The sequence below is a fragment of the Aquila chrysaetos genome, chromosome 1, assembly GCF_900496995.4.
Source record: "Aquila chrysaetos chrysaetos chromosome 1, bAquChr1.4, whole genome shotgun sequence".
In the NCBI taxonomy this organism is placed as follows: Eukaryota; Metazoa; Chordata; class Aves; order Accipitriformes; family Accipitridae; genus Aquila; species Aquila chrysaetos.
This window is the reverse complement of record NC_044004.1, coordinates 80419698-80442325: the sequence shown is the minus strand read 5'-3', so window position 1 is coordinate 80442325 and position 22628 is coordinate 80419698. Positions and strand designations below refer to the sequence as shown.

The following is a 22628-nucleotide window of genomic DNA, read 5'->3' as shown; positions in this document are numbered from 1 at the left end:
TCATTTAATTACTAAGGAGAGCTTTAGAAATATGTGAGCTGCCTTGAAAAGATGTGGCATTTGATGGCAGGGTGTTCTCATGACAGGGTTGTAGATGCAGCTGGATAGTTTAGAAACCCAGATTTGGATCTGGAGATCATCAATCACACTTTAATCCTTTTAACAATATAAAAAGTATTCAGAGAGATAGACTAGGCTATTTATAGAATTAAATAGATTACACACCTCCAGGATTTGTGTGTGCGTGTGCAGATGGATTATTACTAATAAATTGAATTTTCTCTGCCACTCTGTCCATCACAAACACTCATTTGTGTGTCACACCTATCCGAAGGAAACAGTTGAGAAGAGCAAGGTACAATGCACCGAGGATCAGGCAAGCAAGGAGGACACAGGTATCTTGCCAACACATGGGGAAGCAGGGACTCAAAATCCCACTCTCTGTGGTTCCTCAGCTCCATTTTTGTGTCCCCCCGCCCTGAGCGAGGGTGGCTCTGCCACGTCCCCTGCCCTGAGCGGCAGGAGCGGAGCGAGAAGGCAGGTGAGGCTTCCAGGAGGAGACGGAGGTCACCTCTGCCAGGGACTGGGGGTGGTGGTCCTTCGTGATGGCAGAAGGCAGCTGGGAGGGTGGTAGGTGTCCGTACCCCGTCGATTTGAGAAAAACAGAAAAAGCCCCTGGGGAAGGAGTGACTCCTGAAGCCTCTCATAGGACCTTGCCCTCAGCATCCCGCTCACCTTTTCCTTTATGCAGGCTCCCAAATCCATTGACCCCACTGCAAACTTCTTAATCTCCTCAAAATACTTTAAAACTTCCTTGACTTGGCTCCTATCAATCCCCTGGATGCTACCAACCTCGGACTGCCACACCTCAATTGCTGCTGATAGCTCGCTGCTCTGCTGCTGTCACCAGCACCATAAAACTGAATCCCAAAGAATTACTGGGGTGATACTATCGCTATTTCTCGCACTGCTGTGAAATCTTGAACTAGCCATGCACACACATGCTTCCTTTTCTTCCATGCTCACTTTCCTTTTCTCTTTGCAATGCTTCTCGTATATTTAAATATACCCCTGTGCACATGCATACGTATGTATACGCACACACGTGTGTGTGCTCAGTTACCCATGCACACGCTTGGCCTCTCTGAATTAGTTGATTGGTTTGTAATGTATGTTCAAATTGCTGCCTGTATTTATACCGTATTTGCAAAACATGAATATTTGCATAGTACCTAGCAATATGCCTGCTTCTATCTGGCCAGCCCCTAACTCCTCCTAGCTGTGCTCAAGGCGTTCAATAGCGATTGCCAGAACCATCAGAGAGCATCAGGCACCGGTTGCTTTGTCCATGCCCCAGCATAGGCTGAAATCCTGAATTCATTTCCAGGCTTCAAAATGTTCCCAGTGAGATCTGGAAGGGTGCTGTAGGATGACTACACAAATTTTCAGTTTCTCTTCCATTACGCACCCACTCCCAGCTGCCTTTGGGGACAGCTTGCTGAACTTAACGGACTTTGGTCTGACTTCAGTGGGAGCTCATACGTTATTATACGGCGTGGTTTTCAAACCAGTGCCCCTCCCACACATTTTATATGCTAATATTTCTCACAGGGTCAGCATAGTTAATTGAGGCAGAATTTACATGGACTTTCACGTGCATTATGGTTTCATATACGTTTACTGGGCCAAAGCGGGCACTGACATTATTGGGACAGATCCTGTTAGGGGCTCAGGTCTTGCTGCAGAAGTATATCCACTAATGAGTTCCACCTCTTTCTCAATTGCTCTTTGAGGAACAAAACCAGGAAAAATGTGGAGGTAAATAGGTGACTTGCAAAGAGGAACAAATTTAAAAAATAGCTTGACAGTTCTATAGAAATATTTCCTGAGCCTTTATCCATGCATACTAACCACGCATTCGACCTCATCCTTCATAATGGCCCCGTGGAAGCATTTGTCAATGAACCTGTTCCTATTCGTATGTTTTTTGAATGTTTATGGCACTTTCGTTTGTACTGGACATGACATGATGTCAGTGTAGCATTTTCCCTCCTTACATCTTTGTGATATCATTAGTGACAAGAAGAAAGGCACGCTGTGTGCATAGCAACAGCTTTTCAAAGGCAAATAACCCAGCTGCTGTGCCTGATTTTTATTTTATAAAGGGCATCAGTTAATGAGTAATTATAAAATAAATATAATGCAAGACAGCCCAAGGTATCTGCCTTTTTGAAAAGCTGTTACGGTGCAGGCGAAATGCCTGTCTTCCCGCTGTGAACTGCGCTAGGCAGGCACAAACTGGAGACTGCGTCTTCAAAGTAACAAGTACTTAAGGTCATGGCTGACTTCTGTAGTGTCCCCCCTCAACCCTCCCCATATTCTCCACTTAAACCTCTGGAAGCTGCAACTACATAAAAAAAAACCCCAACCCATTTTCTAAAGCTATAGTTTCTTTTTTAATTAAATGGTTTAAAGATTTTTGGAACCATTACGAGCTTTAGATACATATAATGTCTCTTCACAGGACTCTGGCTACAGAATTGAGGCTTTTTGTCAATTAAACACCCACATACCTACAACCTACGTCTACGCACTTGTCCTATCTCGCAGCCCCCCTTGCCGGTCCCCAGACAGTTGCCTTTAAGTGAGATGAGACCTTTCACTGTTAAGATCACAAAATTCTGCACTGAGTTTTGACAGACTTTTTTCAATGGCTTCAGACAATTCCCCTCTCCGCTCCTTTGGCTTCCTCACCTAAGAGCCTGGAATAAGGATGCCTGGAGAGCCAGGACTGAAAGCAGCCATCACTGCAAGCAGCCATAGCCAAAAGCATTTTGAAATCCTACAGCTGGAAATGGGATGAAAGAACAAAGTTTTATCTTACCAAATCTTTTCTGATTTCTTCTATTATGCCAGCAGATTAATCCCCTGAAAATTGCCAGCCCTATTTTAACACTGTGTGCTGTTGCACAATGCCTTAAGCTTCTACATAAAGTAAGCTTACCGACTGAAAAAGGGGGTTCATGTATATCGCAGAGGTCATTTCTGATAAGTCCAGTGATCATATTAATTAAAATAGAAAAAACTGAGGGAAAAAAAAAAAAAGAGAGACAGAGAGAAAAAGTAATACATATAGCTCAGTGGTGAATGGCATAAGGAAGCAGTTACACCCAGAAGAAAATCTGTCAGAAAGAAGATAAGCTTATGCCACACTTCAGATCTGAAGCAAAGCGGTATTTCATTATAATGACGGAAATGAAGCAATGCAATGAGCTTTACCTTGAGTAATGAGTATTAGCTATCATCACCAAATGGCTTCAGGTAAATAGTTCAATACAGAAACAACTTCTTGTATTTGATTTTGCATCTAACTGTGTAAACAGCTTGAAATAATCCAGTGCAGAAATTTCTGCCAAATATTCATTCTGCGTTTTACCTATGGGAATCACAGCCGCTTACCGCAGTGAAACTGCTTCTTTAATATCACCTAATACCTATCATTAGTCTGATATGCAGATAATGAGAGGAAATTATCTGGGTTCATCTCTTGTTCTGAGCTGCTTCCAGCTCCCCCAGGGACAGGAGGTGGCCACCGGCTCCAGGTGGACGTAGCCCCTGCGGGTGCCTGGGGCTGGTACCCATGGCGGGGGTCCATCATCCCCCGGCAGCAGCCCGCTGACGTACTGCAGAGCATCTCCCCTGATGCTGGATACCTGGGTTTGGGCAAATTAATCTAGCTCTCTGTCTTTTCCACACCACTGAAGCTACTGTGGAGCATCTTTGTTATCATCTCACCAGTTAGCTGGGAGCTATTTCAGAGTTCAGAAAGCCAGTATCTTCTTCTAGCCATCTTCTTCTGTTGTTTCCTCTTTTTATTCCTGATCTAAAGTCCATAGAAATCACTGCAGAGGTGGTCTGTTTCCTGGGGGGTGTCAAGGCCCAGTTATACCTTCTCTAATGAAATGTTATTTGCCACTGTCATTGTGAGTTAAGTACATAGCAAACTCAATCCCAAGTTCTTTAATTCCTAAAGGTTCTCCTTTTTGCTTCTATTCTTAAGGCAGTTTTCTTGTAACTGCTGCAACATATTACTGAAGCTAATGGTTTAGCAGGCTTCGAGGATGAACTGGATCTATCTAGAGATAGTAAGAGCCTTCAGAGTTAACTCTTAACTATCACTAAACAGCTTTAGAAAGAATATAAAATCTCATACTAAGAATCTGGAGTCTCTGGGTAACAAGGGTTTAAAAGAAATTCATCCTCTTGAAAGGTGCATCTGTAATTGCCTACTGCAGAATTTCTGTAGCTCTTTCCAAACCATCTAGTTCTAGTCATCACCAGTGACATTGTAGCCTAGTCCAGTTGCTGAGCCCATCTTCTTGCTCAGACATATGTCCTTTTGCTGTATTTACAGCCTGCCCATTTTGTCTGCTGACTCGCATGTTTACTTTTTTCATTTTCTTTGATAGTTTTCTGAAGAGCAGACTTCCATATTTCATTATTTCTAACATTAGATACAACTATAAGGTTTAGACCAGAGAAATACAAGTTAAAGGAGTAATTTCCCTTGTAATTTATTCATACCCTTCTCAAAGTGGGGCTATACTAATTAACTAATGGTTAAGAATAATGGTAAATTAACGTTTAATGTAGATATCATATTTTAAAGCTATGAAAAACTAATTATATGGTAATTACCAGGTTCACAGTCTGTGAGTGCTGGTCCTTTGATACATCTGCTAAGCTCTGCAACATACCACTGTTCACCTTTAATGTGTCACTAAAGTTACAAACTTAATGGACAATAAACTGGCAATGAAGTGTTTTTAATTTTGATAGGTCCACCAGAAGGAATTAACTGGACAGTGTACTAGTCCTCATTTTCAGTAGTTCATTGAGTTAGTCCTGCCAGCTTTTCTTCTGACTTCATTTTTCTTCCTGATCCCAGCATTTTGTAGATGTTTCATTATTTGCGCCTTAAGACTTTGGTTTGGCTTGCTTTCCTTTATCCATCTCCTTCGGAGCAGCCCACGCACGCTGTGGGTACCTGATGTGCCTGAAGAGAGAGCAACATCTCTTCAGCTCCTGCGGGAGGAGCGCCGGCCACGGCACTGGGCCTTTCTGGGCCACTTTCTGGGCCCGAGCCAATTTTTTGGCACAGCATTGCACTGGTCCATGCAGAGGTGCCGCCCTATGAAACTCCATCTATCTGTTCACGGAGTTTTTTGGATCGGGTTTCTTTTTGCTTTTGTTTGATATCCCTGAGTTTGATTTGTTTGATGCTGACTTTGAATCCAAGAGTGGAGTTTGACCACACTGAAGCATTTACGTGTTAGACTAAAGCAGAGAATAGTATCTAATCTGATACCTTTTATGCCCTAAAATCTTCAGTCTGCAGCCTGAGTACTCCTATTCCCAGAATACAGTAAGTTTTTAATCTTTTACATTGAACACAATAACAAGTGTTCTTAATACTACTTACTGCCAGATGGGGTTGGGAGGATGCACTTGACCTCGCAGTGCGACAAACATACCAATTTCCTGCCATTTGTCCTGAAAATCATTCAGCAGTTGTGAATATTTCTTAATTATTATGAGGTTCCCTCCTCGGTCTTTGTTTTTCACTCAGACTCTCCAGTGACTATAACACAGATTGAAAGTGGCTTACCATTTTAAAGACAAACCCCAAATCTGTAAACCATGGGAGTTTTCCCCAAGGCTCAGTTAATTCTAGAAACACTGATCAACATTTGAAGTGGTCTTCAAAACAAAATTGCAGTTCTTTTCAAGTTACATTAATATTGGACAGACTTGCAAAAATCGTTAGCGGGGGTTTTCTCTTTTATGTGCCTTTGATTTTACTCTGGAGCTGGAGTAACAGAGCAGCAGCTTGTCCAGTCTCTCTTCTCTGCCACAGTGGAGTTAAAAGTGCTGGCCGCAGGATGACGTATCCTAGACAAAGGGAAGGAAAGGTGGGATTTGCGGTGGCTTCACAGATCCCCGACAAAAGAGGAACTGCGAGGAAATGTGGGAAGAACGGGCAGTGAGCAATATCCACAGTCTGGCACGGGGAGGAAGGGGGAAAGGGCACGTCCACAGAGATCCTGGAGTTGAGCAAAAATGAAAGCGCAAACAGCGCTTTAAACGTGGATGAGAGAAGAGGAAAAACAGCGGCTCAGCCAGAGCCCCGAGCAGCCATGGCTGCAGAAAGACAAGGCTGTGCGTCTGGGGATCAGGCAACATGCAACTGCCCTGTCCCATGGTCTCAGTCTTACTGGCCCTGGGAACACCATCATCTACACCACACAAAGTGGAGAAAGGCACATTTGCAAAGCTGGTCTTTGGGCCTCTCGTAATATCGGAGTTCTCTCACAGGTGAATATTAAAATTTTACCCGTTACCAGAAGTTTGTCAAGTGTCTCACAAAACTAGTAAGTCTAAGCTCCCTCTCCAAATTCAGCTTTCAGAAGCTGAACATACTGTTACAAGTCAATGGGGCCCATTTCTTAATTAAAAAAAAAAACCAAAACAGAATAAAAAGTGCGGCTAGCTAGGATGTCCCATCTCTCTCACCAGCCTTGGAGGTACTCCTGAGGCATTCCAGCCCTGCCTACCACTGGCCACAATGCTTAACTTAATTGCAATTGGTATTTATTATTTCCTTATTTAGCCTGAGAAATAATTAGGAATCATATGTCCTTTTACAGACATACCCAGAATGGAGTCATAATGTACTCCATTAATTAAACTGGTAATAGTTCAGTAGCGTGATGGTTTGACATTCCACAAATGAAGAAAAAAGGACAAACAACTGAAAATGGTTGTTTGATTTTTTTTAAAGTATAATTAATTACATGTGTAAATACATTAGCTACAACTCTGGACAAGCAATTAGACAACTAATTATGGAGAAAATGCAATTGAAGGCTCAAACAGATGACCACCCGTCTGCTAGCCATCCCAGGTGTTTATGTGCTCTCTGGGTTGTTTATTTAGGTTTATAAAAACACATCTGTTCCCAGAATTTGGACACAACTACAAAATGCAACACACAGAAGTACAAAGAAACTCGGCCCTCCCACAAGCAGGTTTTTTTCCATTCTCCTGCCACTGCTGTCAGCCCACGAAACAGTTCTTGTACCCACCAAAGCATACACGCTTCAACACCCATGCTGAAATGCTGCTCTTGCCGCTGGGGCTTAAACATGTGGTCAGGTGCTCCGCTCAGTGAGTCCTGGACTAGGTTTGTGTTTAATTGGTTTTTTTTTAAAATAGGGAGAGGGTATAACTTTTAGAGCTTTTTTTTTTTTTTTTTTTTTTTTTTTTTCCCATTCTTCAAGGCAGAATTATCAGCCAGAAACACATACAATGTTTTTAAAAAGATCCCCAGAATCAGATCTCCCACTATTCTTACCCTTCTGGAATGTACCATACTTAATGCCCAGAATTACATTTTAATCAATCCGGACATATGCAAGACAGTGCATATTGTCAGTGGGACATATATGGGATTATGTTGCTTAGAAGAAACTGTAATGCAAAATCAGTATCTTTGCCTGGTTTTCATATGTCCTTTAGCCACCTCCAGAGGCAAGCCAACGTCCTACCACCTCCATACTTAAATACTGATTTAAAATGGCAGAAGCAGCCTCTTTTTATTGGAGTTGTACTCCTTTTCTTCCTGTTATGGAACCATTTTCCCAGTGGAAAAAAAATGGGATAATCCTTTATATGAGAATGTGCCCTTTCCTCTGGATTGCTGAGGTTCTTTTAAGATCTGCTGTTTCACCTCACTAAATACAGTATTTGGGAAGGGATTTTTTTCAGTAATTTATTCCCTTGAGAGAAGTTTACAGCAACTAAACTAATTAGGCATGAGTCTAAGTAAACATGAAAATGCTAATATGCTTCCAAGTGTCTGCACCTAATGTATTAGGTTTTGTTTTATATTTATCTTTTAGACTGTATGAAAGTCTCCCACGTGACAGGAGCACTTCGTTTCCTTTCCATGTTCAATGCCATCTCACCTTCTATAGCTCCTGCCTCAGTCAGGATGGGAGAGCTTGCCCCAGTCTGTGCAGCAACGCAGGTTGGACAGCCCAGTGATAAGCTTGACAAAAAAGATCTGGATGGAGAAAATTAAAAGAATAAAATAGTGTGATCAGAAAAAATACTCACCTTCACGTAACTGCTCATAAAGACTTCATCAAGTTAAAAGTGCAAATACAATTTTGCACTGAGAATCAGGTTTATTTTTAAAATAAATTTAGACTTTTTCTAGACTTTACTATACTATACTATACTAGATAGTATTTGCATCCATAATACTATCCTCTGGCTGCATTAACACTGCAGTGCCCTAAATACCGAAGTTTAAAATTTCTGTAGTTTTTTAAAGGTTACCTCGTGGTTCATGGACACCTATATTTGGTCTTCAAACTCTTCTGTGCATTTAGCTTTTTCTTCTTCTAGAAGCTGGCACCAAAACCCCTTCTCATGGTCAAATCTGAAAATAATGTCATACATAAAAATAAGGACACTTTTCAGTTCACATACTAATAAGTTATTAGGAATGGGAAAGAATACATGGCTTATGACAGCTTCTGCAGTCTCATTCTCTCTCACATACTCAATGAGTTTCACACAAATAAGACGCTGTAACCTGCTGTAACTCACCTCATCTTAGTTCTGTTTGACTCTCCTGCTTTTAATGTTTAGTAGAACACTTATGACAACTGTTTTCTGTGCCTAATAAGCAAGAAGGTAACCTGCTTAGCTTTTCACCATTGACTGCTCCAGAGTTACACAACACCCCTTGTTGACAGAAGGCTATTTTCCCAATGTAACAGAAAATGATGAGCGTAACTGCAAGTCTGATTCTGCCACTTTTAAGAAGTAGCAGGTAGAACAGCAACACTGTCAGTCTTTAAGGTATAATAATTATATTGCTTTCTCAGTATTAACGAATGCAACTTGCCCACGTAGGGTCCTTGATGCTAAGTAAGGCTATCTGGGCAGCAATTGTGCCAGATTAAGAGGTTATCACTCCACTTTCTGCTGATCCCATCGCCCATTTCATCACTACTGGAGGTTACAGGCTTCTCCAAACTGTCAACTAATGGCATGTGTAATTGCTTCTAACCCAGTTCTGTCTAAATGAATCCAACAGCTGAAACACTTCTAATAATAGGGGTTATCTAACACAGCTCAGTTCGGCAAAACTGGCTTGTGGAGAGACTAGACATCCAGTTACACTGACAGATCAGGGAGGCTGGTAATTTCAGGGAAGGGGTGATGAACAGCTGAAGATGAGGTGCGGAACAGCAGGAAAACTTTAACACAAGTTAACTAAATCCAAAATGGCAATCTGATAGCAGCGTTACTGTGCTCTCTCACTTTTACCTTTCAGATAGATGCACAGTAAATACTGATGTCTGGTTTAACAAAGCACTGTTTAGTGAACATCAGACTTCGTCAGCTGGTTCTTTCTCATGCCTCATCTTTCTTTTTAGATCTCGGAATATCAGCAGAGAGAATGCAATTACAGTACTGTTAGTGAAATCACACGGCCTAGCTGTAAGCTTCCATCTTGTCAAACTTAGGGGGAAGGAGACACCTGTGGGCGTGCGCTGCCCTTCACTTATTTATTTTTAATAAAAATAAGCAAGTCAATACTGACGCAGTGAAGACAGGCTGAAGTGTTAACACTAAAGCAGGCAACAGCACTTTCTAAAAGTATGAAATATGCTTCCGTTGCGCTGAGTTACAGACCGCGTGAAGCCCCCCTTTGAGGGCTGGCATGTTACTAATGGAAGGGCTGTTTCACCCTTGAACGTGACAAACTCATTTGGGAGAGACAGGGGGAAAGGCTTGCGGAGCCGTTTCCTCCTGCCGCCTTCAGACACACGCTGGCTCAGTATGAGGGTGTCAAAACTGTTGAAGAGAGTTTGTAATCGGCTTTGTTCCAGAGAGCAACTCAAGGGAGCTTTTTAAGGCACTCTTAACTGGCTTAAGGCCTAAAGTTAATCAGAATGGAAAAGCATGGCTGGGATGGTTGGACAAAGTAGACCTTACACGTGTATAGCAAGGGAGAGCTTATATTTCCATAGTAACTCTCTCCACCATGAGAATTCTTTTCTTCCTCTGCTGTGCCAGCTGAGTGCATCTACCCAGCGCTCTCTGTCCTCCCCTCACGCTTTTAGAAATCACCTTCCCACCTCCTGCAGGTACCTGTGAGCCACCTTGCAAGCAACTTCGTAATTCCTCCTTCCATCTCTCTTTGATTTCCTGGGCCGCCCTCCTTTTTTTTTTTTAAAACTCTTTTCTAGAACTTAACTCGTTCACAGCATCAAAACGTCAAGCCCGATTTTTGAGAAATGGCAGGGGACTGGTATACTACAGAAGTTGGTTCCTGTATCTACAGACAGCTGTAAATCTGGTTATATCTGATGGCTTTGTTAACAAGATCCAGAACTGAGTTCCTAACTTCCCTTTTTCTTTCATTTTCAGAAAATGCAACAAAGTTCTGTTTATCAGCAAGTGAAACTTTGACATTCTGTAACTCAAAAAATCTCAGCTCTGCTGCTTGAGACTTTTTCAAGAGTTTTACAAACATAAGAGCATCACTGAGATGAATATATGGTTCAGCTAAAAATCTCATTTTATAAAGATGTCTAACACAAAGTCACAAAATGCAACAGCAAAAGAAAATAATCACAAATGCTTTTGTTGTTTTTTTTTCCTTTCAACCGCATTAAAAAGTCCACAAAGATGTTCCTTAGGACATGAAACATGGTGGCTTTCTAACCTGAAAGATGTGCAGAGTCACAAAATTAGGTGCCTTATTACTTTTAAAAGTCCTCCTTGGTACTTGAATTCTTTGACAGATTTCTAGTTAATTTTAAAGTAAGACTACTTACCTGTGTTGGTCTCTTTTTGCCAACTATTTGGCTGGCCCCAGTGTATCTAGCATTAATTTTGGTATCATTTCCAAAAGGGTAAGATTTCACTCTGTGAGTCTAATTTCTTTGGGGTAAAAATGATCTCTGCTTTTTTCTACCTTCTTATAATGTTCTCAGAGCTACACCCATCTACCAATTATTTTGATAAGTGAATGACATTTCCCATAGTCTTCCAGCCTCTGATTCTCAGCCATGCCACAAAAGTTGGTGGCTCATAACTACTGGCTCTCAGCAGGTACCATTATTTTCAAAATAGTGAGATACTAAGAGCTGAGTAAGAATTTTGAAAATAAAGCTTAATTTAAAATCTTCCTTTCTTGAAATGTAAATATTAACTGGAAATAGTTGGTTTAATGAATAACATGGATTCTGAAAAAAAAGGGTCTCAATATTTTCAAAAGGAGAATGCTGTTTCTTACTCTAGCTCTTTTTAAATTTTAGGTTACACTGGTTGTTTGCTGGAGATTTAGTGCTGTGATACCGTGTGACGATTAACAGTCTCAGACATTTTCTAGCTACCTAGGAAGGACCTCAAGTTCAGAATTCATGAATCAGAAAAAACCCTGCCCTTAGAGGAATGATTGGTGAGAGTTTCTGAACAGTCATCATAAGGATCTGATGGCTGCAAGTTACCATCGGCTTCAGCCCCCCTCAACTTCTCCCATGCCGAATGGTGTCTGAAAACACTCTCATGTAAACCTCTTTTCTGCAAAATAATCATCACATAAATCACACAAAGACATCAGAATAATTACAACGCAGAGAAATTCCAACAAACTTTTGAACTTCATCCATTTCTATAATTGCATCATTTCTCAGTTTCTGCCCATCTATAATTAATAGCTGTAAAAAGAAAGGAGTATCTTTAACAAATTTAGCACGTACATACCTGGTTAAGCTGCCACAGCTGCAGCTTTAACAGAAGAGCAAGAGAGAGGCAGTGGATGAGGAAAGCTGGTGTGGTACATATCCAAAGAACGGGGGTGGGTGGGTGGGTGGGTGTTATTTGGCCCTCTTTGCACATTCACCCCTGGTGCCTATCCTAAGAGTTTTTATCAGTTTTCCAGTCATATGTTTCAGTGATGAATATAAAGTCAACGTGATTTCAGGAACTGGCCCTCCATTCAGCCAGCCACAGGGGCTTCTGCATCCCCGTTCACACCTACGGAGCGCGTTGTTTAAGGCTTGCTGAAGATTCAGGCAGAAATCGTTCAATCAATTTACATTTAATGACTGCTTCAGGGTTAGTTTTAGCACTTTACAAGCTAGAAACTTAATTATAAATTTTCTCTCCACACTTCCCAAGAAAACTTTCCGTTCTGGAGCCCGGAAGACAACATTTACCGCAACTGATAGAGGCAGCGGTGGCAATCCTGACGCAGGGTCAGATGTGATCGCTTGTGACTTAAAAACCGGCCAGGGTTTTCCTGGGAGGCAGCCGCGGGAAGAGAGCTGCCAGGGATTGCAGCTATGACAAGCTGATCAAATTATCGTATCAACACCACTTAGCAGTTTGCACTTGAGGCACAGAAAGCTTTTACCGCGCCTGAGGTTTTTACCTCTTTCCAGCCGCTTCATAATCAAAGCTTTCAGCCACCAACATTGAAATTGGAGGGGTTTTTTTTTTTGAAACTTCCTCCGTCGAGCGTACAAAGTGTTCAGTGAAAGAGATGGGATTATTTGAGTAGCGTCACAGATCCACTCCACTACCTCGTCCCTCAGCTCGGCAGGAAAGCCCACCGGGCCTCAGGTGCCGCCCGGCATCCAACGCACGCATCCCCTCAAACGGCAAAAGCAGGTATTTTTATGTCACTGTAATGAGGTTTTTTAAAGCGCTTTTTATCCAACGCTTGGCATTGCGGGTTCCTGATCGTCATGGAGTCTGAACAAAAAACAGTATGTGCAGGTCTCCTGTAAAATAGCATTTGCTCATCGCATTTGGACTGACACTTTCATTCTTTTTCTTTTTTTTTTTTTTTTAAAGATCCTAATTGAAAGCCCTGCAGAGAAGCTGTCAACTTGAATTTATGACAAAGGTAGCTGCTTCTGCAGGTTGGTTTTCAAACTGCCGGCTAGAAATGTGACTGACACATGTGTCACGTGTAACAGAAAAAGAGCTCGTTCTGAAGAACTTCTAAAAATTGGCATCTTTATAATTGAACTGAGGTTCATGAAGTGGGAAGACAAAGATGCTTTGCTGTTTTTCAGAGCGTTTATAGGCCATGTTTCAGAAAATTACTTCCTCAGGAAAACTTCTCTTAAGGACAGCATGTAAACACAAGCTTAGATCCCACTAAGATTTCAGCAATATTGAAGGCTGAGTACAGATTTAAATGCTGTGTTAAGAGGGTTGATTTTCTGACAGACTTTCAAAATCCACTATTCAGGGAATATGCATTTAAATAGGGGTTCACAATTCTAAGCTGTGCAAACATTACCATAATAACCAAGTGCTGGTACGCAGAGGTTCCTGAACCACAAAGTTCCAAAATTTCCTCTTAGCTGAAATTTGTTCACCTCCTTTTGTCTGAAATCTTTTTTCCCAATACTCATTTTAATGGAAATTAGTAGATTAACATATTTTGTCAACTACTGGAGTTCTACCTTTGATTTTAATTAGGCTTGGGTCAGGTCCTAAAAAAAAGACAGGCTATTTCAACAAATGAATTGAGAAAGACTTTGTGTCTTACAAGTGGTACATAACAGTGATTTCAATGTATATTCATCTGCCCTATGATATAATTACTCTGAATAGAAAAATCTCTTCTTCCTTGTTTTCAGGAGGAATCACTAAGTCTGAAGAATTTTCTTAAAGAGATCAAAATTGCCCTTATAACAACGTCTTTGTCTTTTCGGATTTTTTTATTGTCTTTTTTTTTCTGCATTTCTTCAAACATTCTGACTAAAACCCACTTCTACTTCAAAACCTTTATTTTCACAAGTTTCCTCATTTCATCAACACGTATGTTTTCTCCAAAGCCTTTCAGAAAACTCCATTATAATCAGAACTTGAATTTAAAATGAAAAAAGAAAGTATGTAGTGAAAAGGGTAGAACAGATGGGGGAATAAAATAAACCCCAACAAAATGCAAGTTCTTTCAGCTGTTGCTTAACTATAATAAAGCCTCTAACATCACAAACAAGGTTTTTCTTTTCCCAATGCTCTCCTTCCTTCCCTTTGAATTTTTTTGCAGGAATTCCTAATACTGCTGCCATAACTTCAGCCACTTGGATATGAAAAATATTGAGAGCCCTAGCATAGGTGGTGCAGGATACAAATTGTGGTGTGCATTGATTAGACTTGCTAAGAGCAGGTTTTACCACCAGACTACTTCTGATACCAGCTTCTTTAGTCATTGTTATTTCTATCACATATTGAAATTCCATTATTAGGAGTATTTGCTCTATCTAGCCTTAGATGTCTAACATGGCTGCCCAAATTAGGAGGCTTTTCAACAGTGGGTGGAGAGAGACAGACTCCTTCACAGTCTGGGAGTTAATTTCCACATCCATCATCAGTTACAGTCATACATGCTGTTTAATGTCAGGAAGACAGCACACCCATTTATGTGGGACCTTTATGTCCTCTTCTAGTCACCCAAAGGAGAGGAAGGTCACCCGGTGTCAGAAAGCACAGAAGGAGAAGCCTCATTTGTTGAACTGAGCATTCATACAAAGCTACTAGTCTGCACTAGAAGAAGTAGGTATAATAGATGGACACAGATTTTTAATGCGTATTATTTTATGTGTGGGTAATTCTATCTATATGTGACAAAGAGCAGCCCAGCCTAGATGATGAATTTGGAAAGCTGGACCTTCGATAAACTTACAGGATCTAGCTCTTTATTTCTCACGTGGAAGCGGTGAACGCAAGATAACAATCTTCTTCTGGATCCTCAAAGCACACCCTGGTGCTGCTGGAAAATTGTTTTTAAATCCTAATGCATTGCTGGAGTGTCATAACGGTAGCACAGCCATGCTAAATGTATTCAGTGGGTGACATTAACAAATGTGACTGTTCCAGATATAGCATGGTAGGTGTCACACTGCACTCTTTTGATAGCTTAATATAGGGCAAAAACTACAATGAATGGTAGTAACAAGAGGCTACATCATTATACCTGATACCAAGAGTACGCCTGATCTGATGGATCAGTGAGAATGGTGATAATCTTGGTCTTGGGGGCCAGAGAAGGTGCTCATTTGGGAGCTTTCTCAGAATAGAAATAATTGGCACTTTTCTCAAAGAGGAAATGGCTTGTTGCATTGACTGGAACGGGGAAAAATTCCAGGTACCTGGACAAGTGAGAGAGAGAAATATGGATTAAAAAGCAGAGTTATTCTATCCCAAAACTATTACCTATAAATACTTCCATTTACTTATTATAGGTAGGATGTACCTCCAGGATATATTTATCTGTGCATGTAAATGATGAACGTTAACTGAAATTAGCCTGTAAGGATCTAAAACCACTAGGACTGTGTTTATAGAGAAAGCTTCAAGCAAATATATGTTACTGGTATTGTCGCTATTTTATAGCGGAGTAAGGCGAAAAGCAGATATCCAGATTTCCACTCCAGTGGTAGCAGAACTACTGTGCTACGCTTCCTCCCAGAAGAGCCCAAAGTAATCAATTTATTTATCAGAGCAAAAAATATTTGAAATTTTACAATTTCTTTAATATTGATTCCTGCTCACCGATGAGCTCTAAAGAGCCCCGATTTACATCACATTCAGTTAATATTACCAGTTCATTTATAGTGTACACCCAAAGTAGCTTATGACTTCATCCTTGTATAGTCACAGAACCATTGATAAAATTAGGTATTTATGAAGCTCAGATACTAATTATTGGAGACTGGGCTGGCTGAATGATGCCTTTTATCTGCAGGGTACTGCAACTAGACAAGTCTGATCTGTTAAGCTTCAAAACTCGAGCTAGGCGTTCTGACCACAAACTAGCCTACTTCTCCCAGATAATAAAAAAGAAAAAAAGAAAAAAAAGAAAAAAAACAAACCGCAAGTCTTCAGGTAATAGCTGACTGACTGAGAGCGACCTGTTTCCTACTGCTGATGCTCAATGCTTTCACAATGTTGTGGAATCACTCATCCTCCTCGCTTGCCACCTCCTACCCTCAAATATGTACACAAAGGCTTGTTGTTCCTAAGAAGGAAGAAGCATCTTTGGATGCTGCAATGATTTGGTTGGTTTGTTGAAGGGATGCTTCCTTCCCGCTTACACAATTCTGACAACAGCGTCTAACTATTGCTGCTCCCCGACCCGACGGGCAGCCCGAGCGAAGGGTGCCGGTTCTTTGCTATTTAGGGCCTCTGGGTGACTTCTGACAAGAAATGCTGGTGAGGCAGTTCCTGTGGTCAGAATCCTCAAGCTAATCCCAACAGCTCCATTCTGTCTTGTATGTTTGTCATGAAATAAACATTAGTGGTATCTGAAATGGAGCCACAAACAGCTGTGCTAATTATACTAAACCAGCACCTTTATTTAATCAACCTTTTTATCATTATTAACTAACTAATAAATTGAGTATTTACACAACAGATTAAAAAAATGCAGAGTACACATATCTCAAAAAAATCTGCGCCTGCCTAGAAACCATTACCACCCATAGACTGTATAGTTGATAAGAAAAATGCAGTTAAAGTAGCCTGATTTTGTGAAGTGCCTAACAAGCATTCACCCTTAAGCATTTTTTTCTTTAATTTATGGAATAATTACAGTTGCTACTGGAGCAGGTTTACTTACAGCTTCATTACTGCATAGGACTAATTGTAATTTTATAACACAATTTAGTACATTCTTCCTTCATATATTGACTGACAATATATTGATCAAATACAAAAATTCTCCCCTCACGCCAGTTTACTTCAGTAACTGTCAGACCTAGTACTTTTCATAAATACACGATTTTCAATATGTTAGTTCATTTTACACATTTTGGTGACCATCTGTGAGAACCAAAGGCACTGGATCTTGCAGAATACATCCTTTAAAGTAATTTTCATAACAGCTTTGTGATTAAGCCCTGCTTTTTCCTGTAAAAATCACCATAGACTTTCAATGCCTTTGACACAAATAGCTCCTGCTATTTAAGGTCTTGACAAAGCACATAATAACCATACCTGGTTGCTATGGCAGGAAAAGCTAAACTCTTGGGTATAAAGGATTTGGCATGGCAAAATAGTGGGAGTTAAATGGCAAAGGAAAGCACTCTCAGCCAGTATGAACTTGCAGGATTTAAAGGAGGAGTGGCTACTTATGTAGTAAATGGCAGGACTATTCAATTACTGTAGGGTACGTATGAAAGAAACAGCAGCTGTTCTGAAGCAGATACAAACTCATGTTCAATCACTAAGGTTTAGGGGGAAACATCTCTTTCGATACATTAAACCATTAGCTACAGTCCTCCTGGACTTTTTGCAGTACATCCTCTGAAATAAGTCAATGAAGATCATTATAGCCGATGCTATACTGAAATATGTACGTCTGCAGTCAAACTCACTGTGGCAGTTTCTATTCATGCAATTCCTCAAAACAGAGACATTGGAGAAATTCAGTAGTAATACAGGAAAAACAGTGCTTTTCCCCAAATGGACAAGAGTTATATGAAACCAAAGGGATTTGAACAGTGTTGCTGACAGAGGCTGCTATCAACTTGTAATCCCCCAAACCAGAAATACAAATGGTGGTGATGGTAGAGAAGCATATGGCCACAAGCATCTTCCATAGCATCTTGTACCTATTTATGCTAGAGAACAATCCTCATTTTCATGTGGAAAGCATATTAGTCTCATTAACATGAAGACAAAAGAAAAAAAAGCAGATGCAAAAAGGTGCAGTATTTATCGATTTGCTACATTTATGTAATTTTCTTACCAGCCAATGCCCTTACATCTGTTATCCCCATCAAAAATCCTGCAATTTTCCAAAGGGTCTCGATCCATGGATGTTACCAGCAACTGAAGAATGATCACTAAGAACCAGCCCAGAGTAGCAGCACCTTTTGAAAATGAAAAACAAAGCAAGTCAGTCTCAAGAAACAACGCATTTATTCTATTTTTGCTTAGACGTAATTATTCTGATATTCATGATGGAAAATCTATGGTCTGAACATATAAACCATCTATGTCAAAATTTTACTCCAGTTTAAACTATTAACATGAACAAAATGTTAAACCTCTAATTTTCACTGCTTACCTCGCTTCTTTTCCTTCTCCTTTGTTTTGACACTCAAGATAATGAACGAAAACAATTTCACTTTTGCTAGTGCTCCTTTTTAATCATATTCATATCATAAACAATAGAGCCTACCAATACGATACTTGGATACATTCAAAATATATATCAATTAAAAGAGTGGCATATTTTAATCTTGGAAGCGTTGAATTGGTGTTGAATATCATACCTTATTCTATGAGAGGCTTTATCAGAACCTAAGTTTTAGAGTAAATTTGGCTTATTATTATCAAAACATGCATACTACTAAAGAACTCCCTCCTCCAGTAATCCAACAATGATACCTCATAGCTCTCTAGGAGGAAAACACAACTGAGTTTTCTATGTATCAGTGAGACTATACTAACTCCTTTGCCAACTTCAGTGGTTTAAAAAATCTTTTAAAACATATTTACATTCTACACAGTTAAAAGACCCTTCCTGCATGTTTCTTACCAGTTTTCTGAGGTCCTACTACAAGAATTTTGAGTAATAGCTCACAACTCTTTTCCTTGACCAGATGTCTTTTATCAACGCATGGATCCTAACAGAAAAATACTATATTGCAGGTGCACAGATTTCCAATCTCAAAAATGCTTAATTTTTTCCTGTAGAAACTCTTCACTTACACCTGCTCAGTGCTGTAATACTGCTCAGCCTCGAAGCTGACATCCTTCTGGTAGATTCCTTTTGTCTGAGTCTTAACGAATAAGATGCTGAATAAATTTTGCCTTTTACTCCCCAAAATTTAAGTTGTTCAATTACAACTATTCAAACTATTTCAAATAGCTTTTGTCAGTATAAATTTTGTTTCTCTAACGAGAAAGATCAACCTTTCCTTTCATTAGTGCATATATGAATTTTGATGAAAAATACTCACAAATTGAAAAATGCATTCAGTATGATTCCCGCCAAATAGAAGTATCTTCAAAAATACATACTTTCACAACAAATTTAACACTGCTATCAGCTCTAGTTAGAGATTTAGGTAAGAGTAATTCTGAAATTTTTTGATGGGTATAGATGTCCAAGAAACAACACGATCTTAAGTACACTTTTCCAGACAGAGCTGCCTGGTATTCTCACCTCTAGCTGAGAGAATCAGAGTAGCTGCAGGACTAGGACTTTTGAGACACTGACTACTCCTAAAACAATAATACTTGCAGTTTCAGGTTGGTCCACTTCTGAAAAAAGTTCGATAGGTTCACAGAGGTGGACAAACTCCGGCTGGCCATTGCCACAGCTGGACAAACGGGTCACGAAGATGCTCATTTCTGATACAGTGACAGGTCTGAGCTCACTGTAACGCTTTCAGATCGTGATAACACGCAGAAGGAAATGAAGAATTAACTCAGGGAACTCTCCTAGTACTCTAAACTTGGGTAGTCAAGAACTAATGAGAAAATGTTTTTGCAAGACTTAAAAATTGCTCTCACAGTAAGATTATGCATAGATTTTTTCCTGTTACATTTTGCATAACAGTGTTCACTAATTATCTTCTCATCTCTGAAAACTATATAAACATCACTGCAAAAAAGCAATTAAAACTAGTAATCCAAACTGGCATAACACTTAGAATGTTTATCTAATCATATTTGATAAATACTTAGAATTTGAAACTAGTATTCATTCTTAACATCCCAACCTGCATTTATTTTTAGCATAAATGTAGTTCAGCTGACCTAACGAGAACAATTCATTATGCTAGACTTGCACTTAACTATCTTTAGAGCCAACAAACCCCTATTAGATGTAATTACTCCACCATTATATTCATTGAAATCCTAGCATACAGCATACTTCAGATGCCATTTTAAGACCACCACCTTTCTTAAAAGATTTTCCAAATTATGGCACAGTACAATGAAAATGAAAAAATATGATAAATGATGCCCTTACAGTCAAGCAGGTCTTCATTTTCCCTCAGATTTATACTTAAAGTCTCCCTTGACAGTTCTGTGCTTCAGATGCTCACCTGGAACACGGCACTCTCGATTCATATTTCTGCTCCGGTGGGACTTTAGGCTAATAACTTTGTATCTCCATGTCTGAAGTACCCCTTCTGTAAGAAGGGGGTAAAAATGCCTCCCAGGAACTGTGATGTTGTCAACTGGTGGGATAATTCAGGCGCATTTACATAAGTGGTTTCCATGATGTGATAATAATAAGGGAAAACGTTTAGTATAACGCATTTCATTTCACTATTGTTAATTTTCTTGAGTCCAGTTTAACAGATTTATTTCTCTTCACACTGTTATCTTAGCACTTCACAATACAGTATGAACTGTGAATTTAATTAATAATTTAATTAATATTCCCTTTACTTTTTCACAGGATTGTTAAGAAAAATATAAAGACTAAATCTAGCAGCTGATCTTGAGATACTAGAATGAGTCCACTTCCTGAGTAAAGCATTCATCATTGTCTTTTGGTTTTATTCTTTTGCTCATTTAATTAGTTTCATTCCCCTTTGTACATTTCAACTTACTGTAAAATTATTGTACACTTATGATATTTTCTACAGAAAAAATAATATGGCCATGTAATTAATATTACCAAAATACAAGCAGGGATAAATTAAGTATGCCCTCCAACTGCTAATATCAGCTATTTCCTAATTTTTGAGACACTGACTGTTGATATGGGTTTAACTGAATCCATTTGAATGGCATGTATACTCTTGTACATAAAGACACATTTGTCTCAATTATCTTAATATGTGTTATACCGACTATAACTATGTCTACAGGGAAAATATATTACTAAAGTTGTTATTTAATAATTAATCAGATTCTGATCACGTTTTGTGTTTCCAGCCAGCTCAAGCATTTATGGTTTTCAGTATTTACCAAATAGTTACATTTTTATATAGAAAGTCCCAGTAGGAAAAAAATGTTGAAAATATATACAGACACAAGCCCTGTATTTCTCACCATTCTACTTAATAAGTCTCTCTTCTTGCTTTATTTTTGCATTGCATAAAATCTGTCAGTTTGGGTGAGTGTTTTCAAGAGCGTATATATAGCTTAAAGCATACAACTCTCATTTTCAAAATCTGCCTAGATGTCTTTTAATTTCAGAGTACAATTTGCAGTTGCCATTTTAAATGACAACTCCTATTTTTAGGTCTCCAATGTGCTTTAAATCATTTTAACCTCACTACCTCAGAATATTATTTTTTTTTTCCCCTGTTCTTCCGCTCTTCACTGTAAGTTTTAGAAGTCTGCTATTTCTTTGAATTCATTAGACCTAGCTTCTCCAGATAGCTACGTGCACTCTTAACATTAAATGCATACTTGATTATCCTGGTGCTATGCCTCACTGAAAATAGGCATAGTTAGTGAAGTGGAACAGAAGGAGATCAATAAAACATCTATCTGTGTTGTTAGTAGAGTACCTCATGTACTGTGCATATACACTGTATATAAAGCAGCACTGTAAAAGATGAAAATAACTTTCCAATTGTCTCAAATAGACAATAGACATTAATCACTTTGCTTTATATAATCATTCTCACTTGATATGAGACCAGCCAATACTGATGCTAAGCACACAGCCAAGAAACAGAGAAAGATGGATGCACATTATAACTATTAACTAACACATTTTTTAGGCTATAAACTCACTTTGTAACCTTCTCCTACTGAAGGATTAATTCTCCAACTTAATAACTGTATACATCCTATCCCATAATGGCTCTCATTCCAGCCAGCTGTTTTCTCACCTCGTGATATCTCTTCCCAAGCTTCTTCCTGGAAGACACCAAGCTGAATCTCATCCGGAATGATTTTGCTATGTGCCCATAATTGTAACAGTATTTCAGAATATTTTTGAAAGTCCCCTGAAACAGCTAATTAATCTTGCCTTTTTCCTGCAAACTTCAGCAGCGTGCAAAATTATTTGGTGAAATCAGGATCACGGTGGAAAACAGATGTTGTGTCTGGAGTTGACCTTTTTGGTGAATAAATTACGAACAAAACAACCGCTCTTCCAAGGCTTGTGGCATTACTCTGCTGTTAGGATATGCCCCCGTGTATTCAGCTTTTTGCACAGCAGAAACAAGAAGGCAACATTATGCTCCTCCTCAAGGCAAAGTGATCGTCTCCTCTGGGAGGGTTTTTTCAGGCTGGCAGAGGGGAGACATCATGTGCTTAAACCAGGAAAGAAGCAAGGAGGAAGGTACGTTATTTTTAGTCTAAAAAGATTCCTAATCTTTGGTAGAAGGCGGCATATGTAAGGTGACTAATCTGAAGCTAAATGCCAGATGATTTCTACACACAGACCTTTTTATTCTTGATTGATTCTAACTGTAGTTTTGGAGACATATTTTAATAGAAACAAACTGTGCTTTGGGAAGGTTCTCCAAAACAATAGATACAATAGGCTTGACCGCAAACAGCAAGAATATGTGTATTTTCTTTTTTTTTCTTCA

The 22628-nt window shown here is 39.5% G+C and overlaps 1 long non-coding RNA gene across 1 annotated transcript in view; it reads right to left on the bottom strand.

Annotated features, from left to right (window-relative positions):
• Nucleotides 1-22274, bottom strand: part of LOC121233516 — a 35258-nt gene extending 12984 nt beyond the window's left edge. The window contains exons 1-6 of the long non-coding RNA XR_005933144.1: nt 21921-22274; nt 17858-17981; nt 15083-15257; nt 11851-12872; nt 8404-8506; nt 8028-8125 (exon numbers count right to left, since the gene is read on the bottom strand). This is a non-coding gene — a long non-coding RNA (uncharacterized LOC121233516). The remainder of the gene's footprint in view (nt 1-8027; nt 8126-8403; nt 8507-11850; nt 12873-15082; nt 15258-17857; nt 17982-21920) is intronic.
• Nucleotides 22275-22628: the final 354 nt, after the last annotated feature.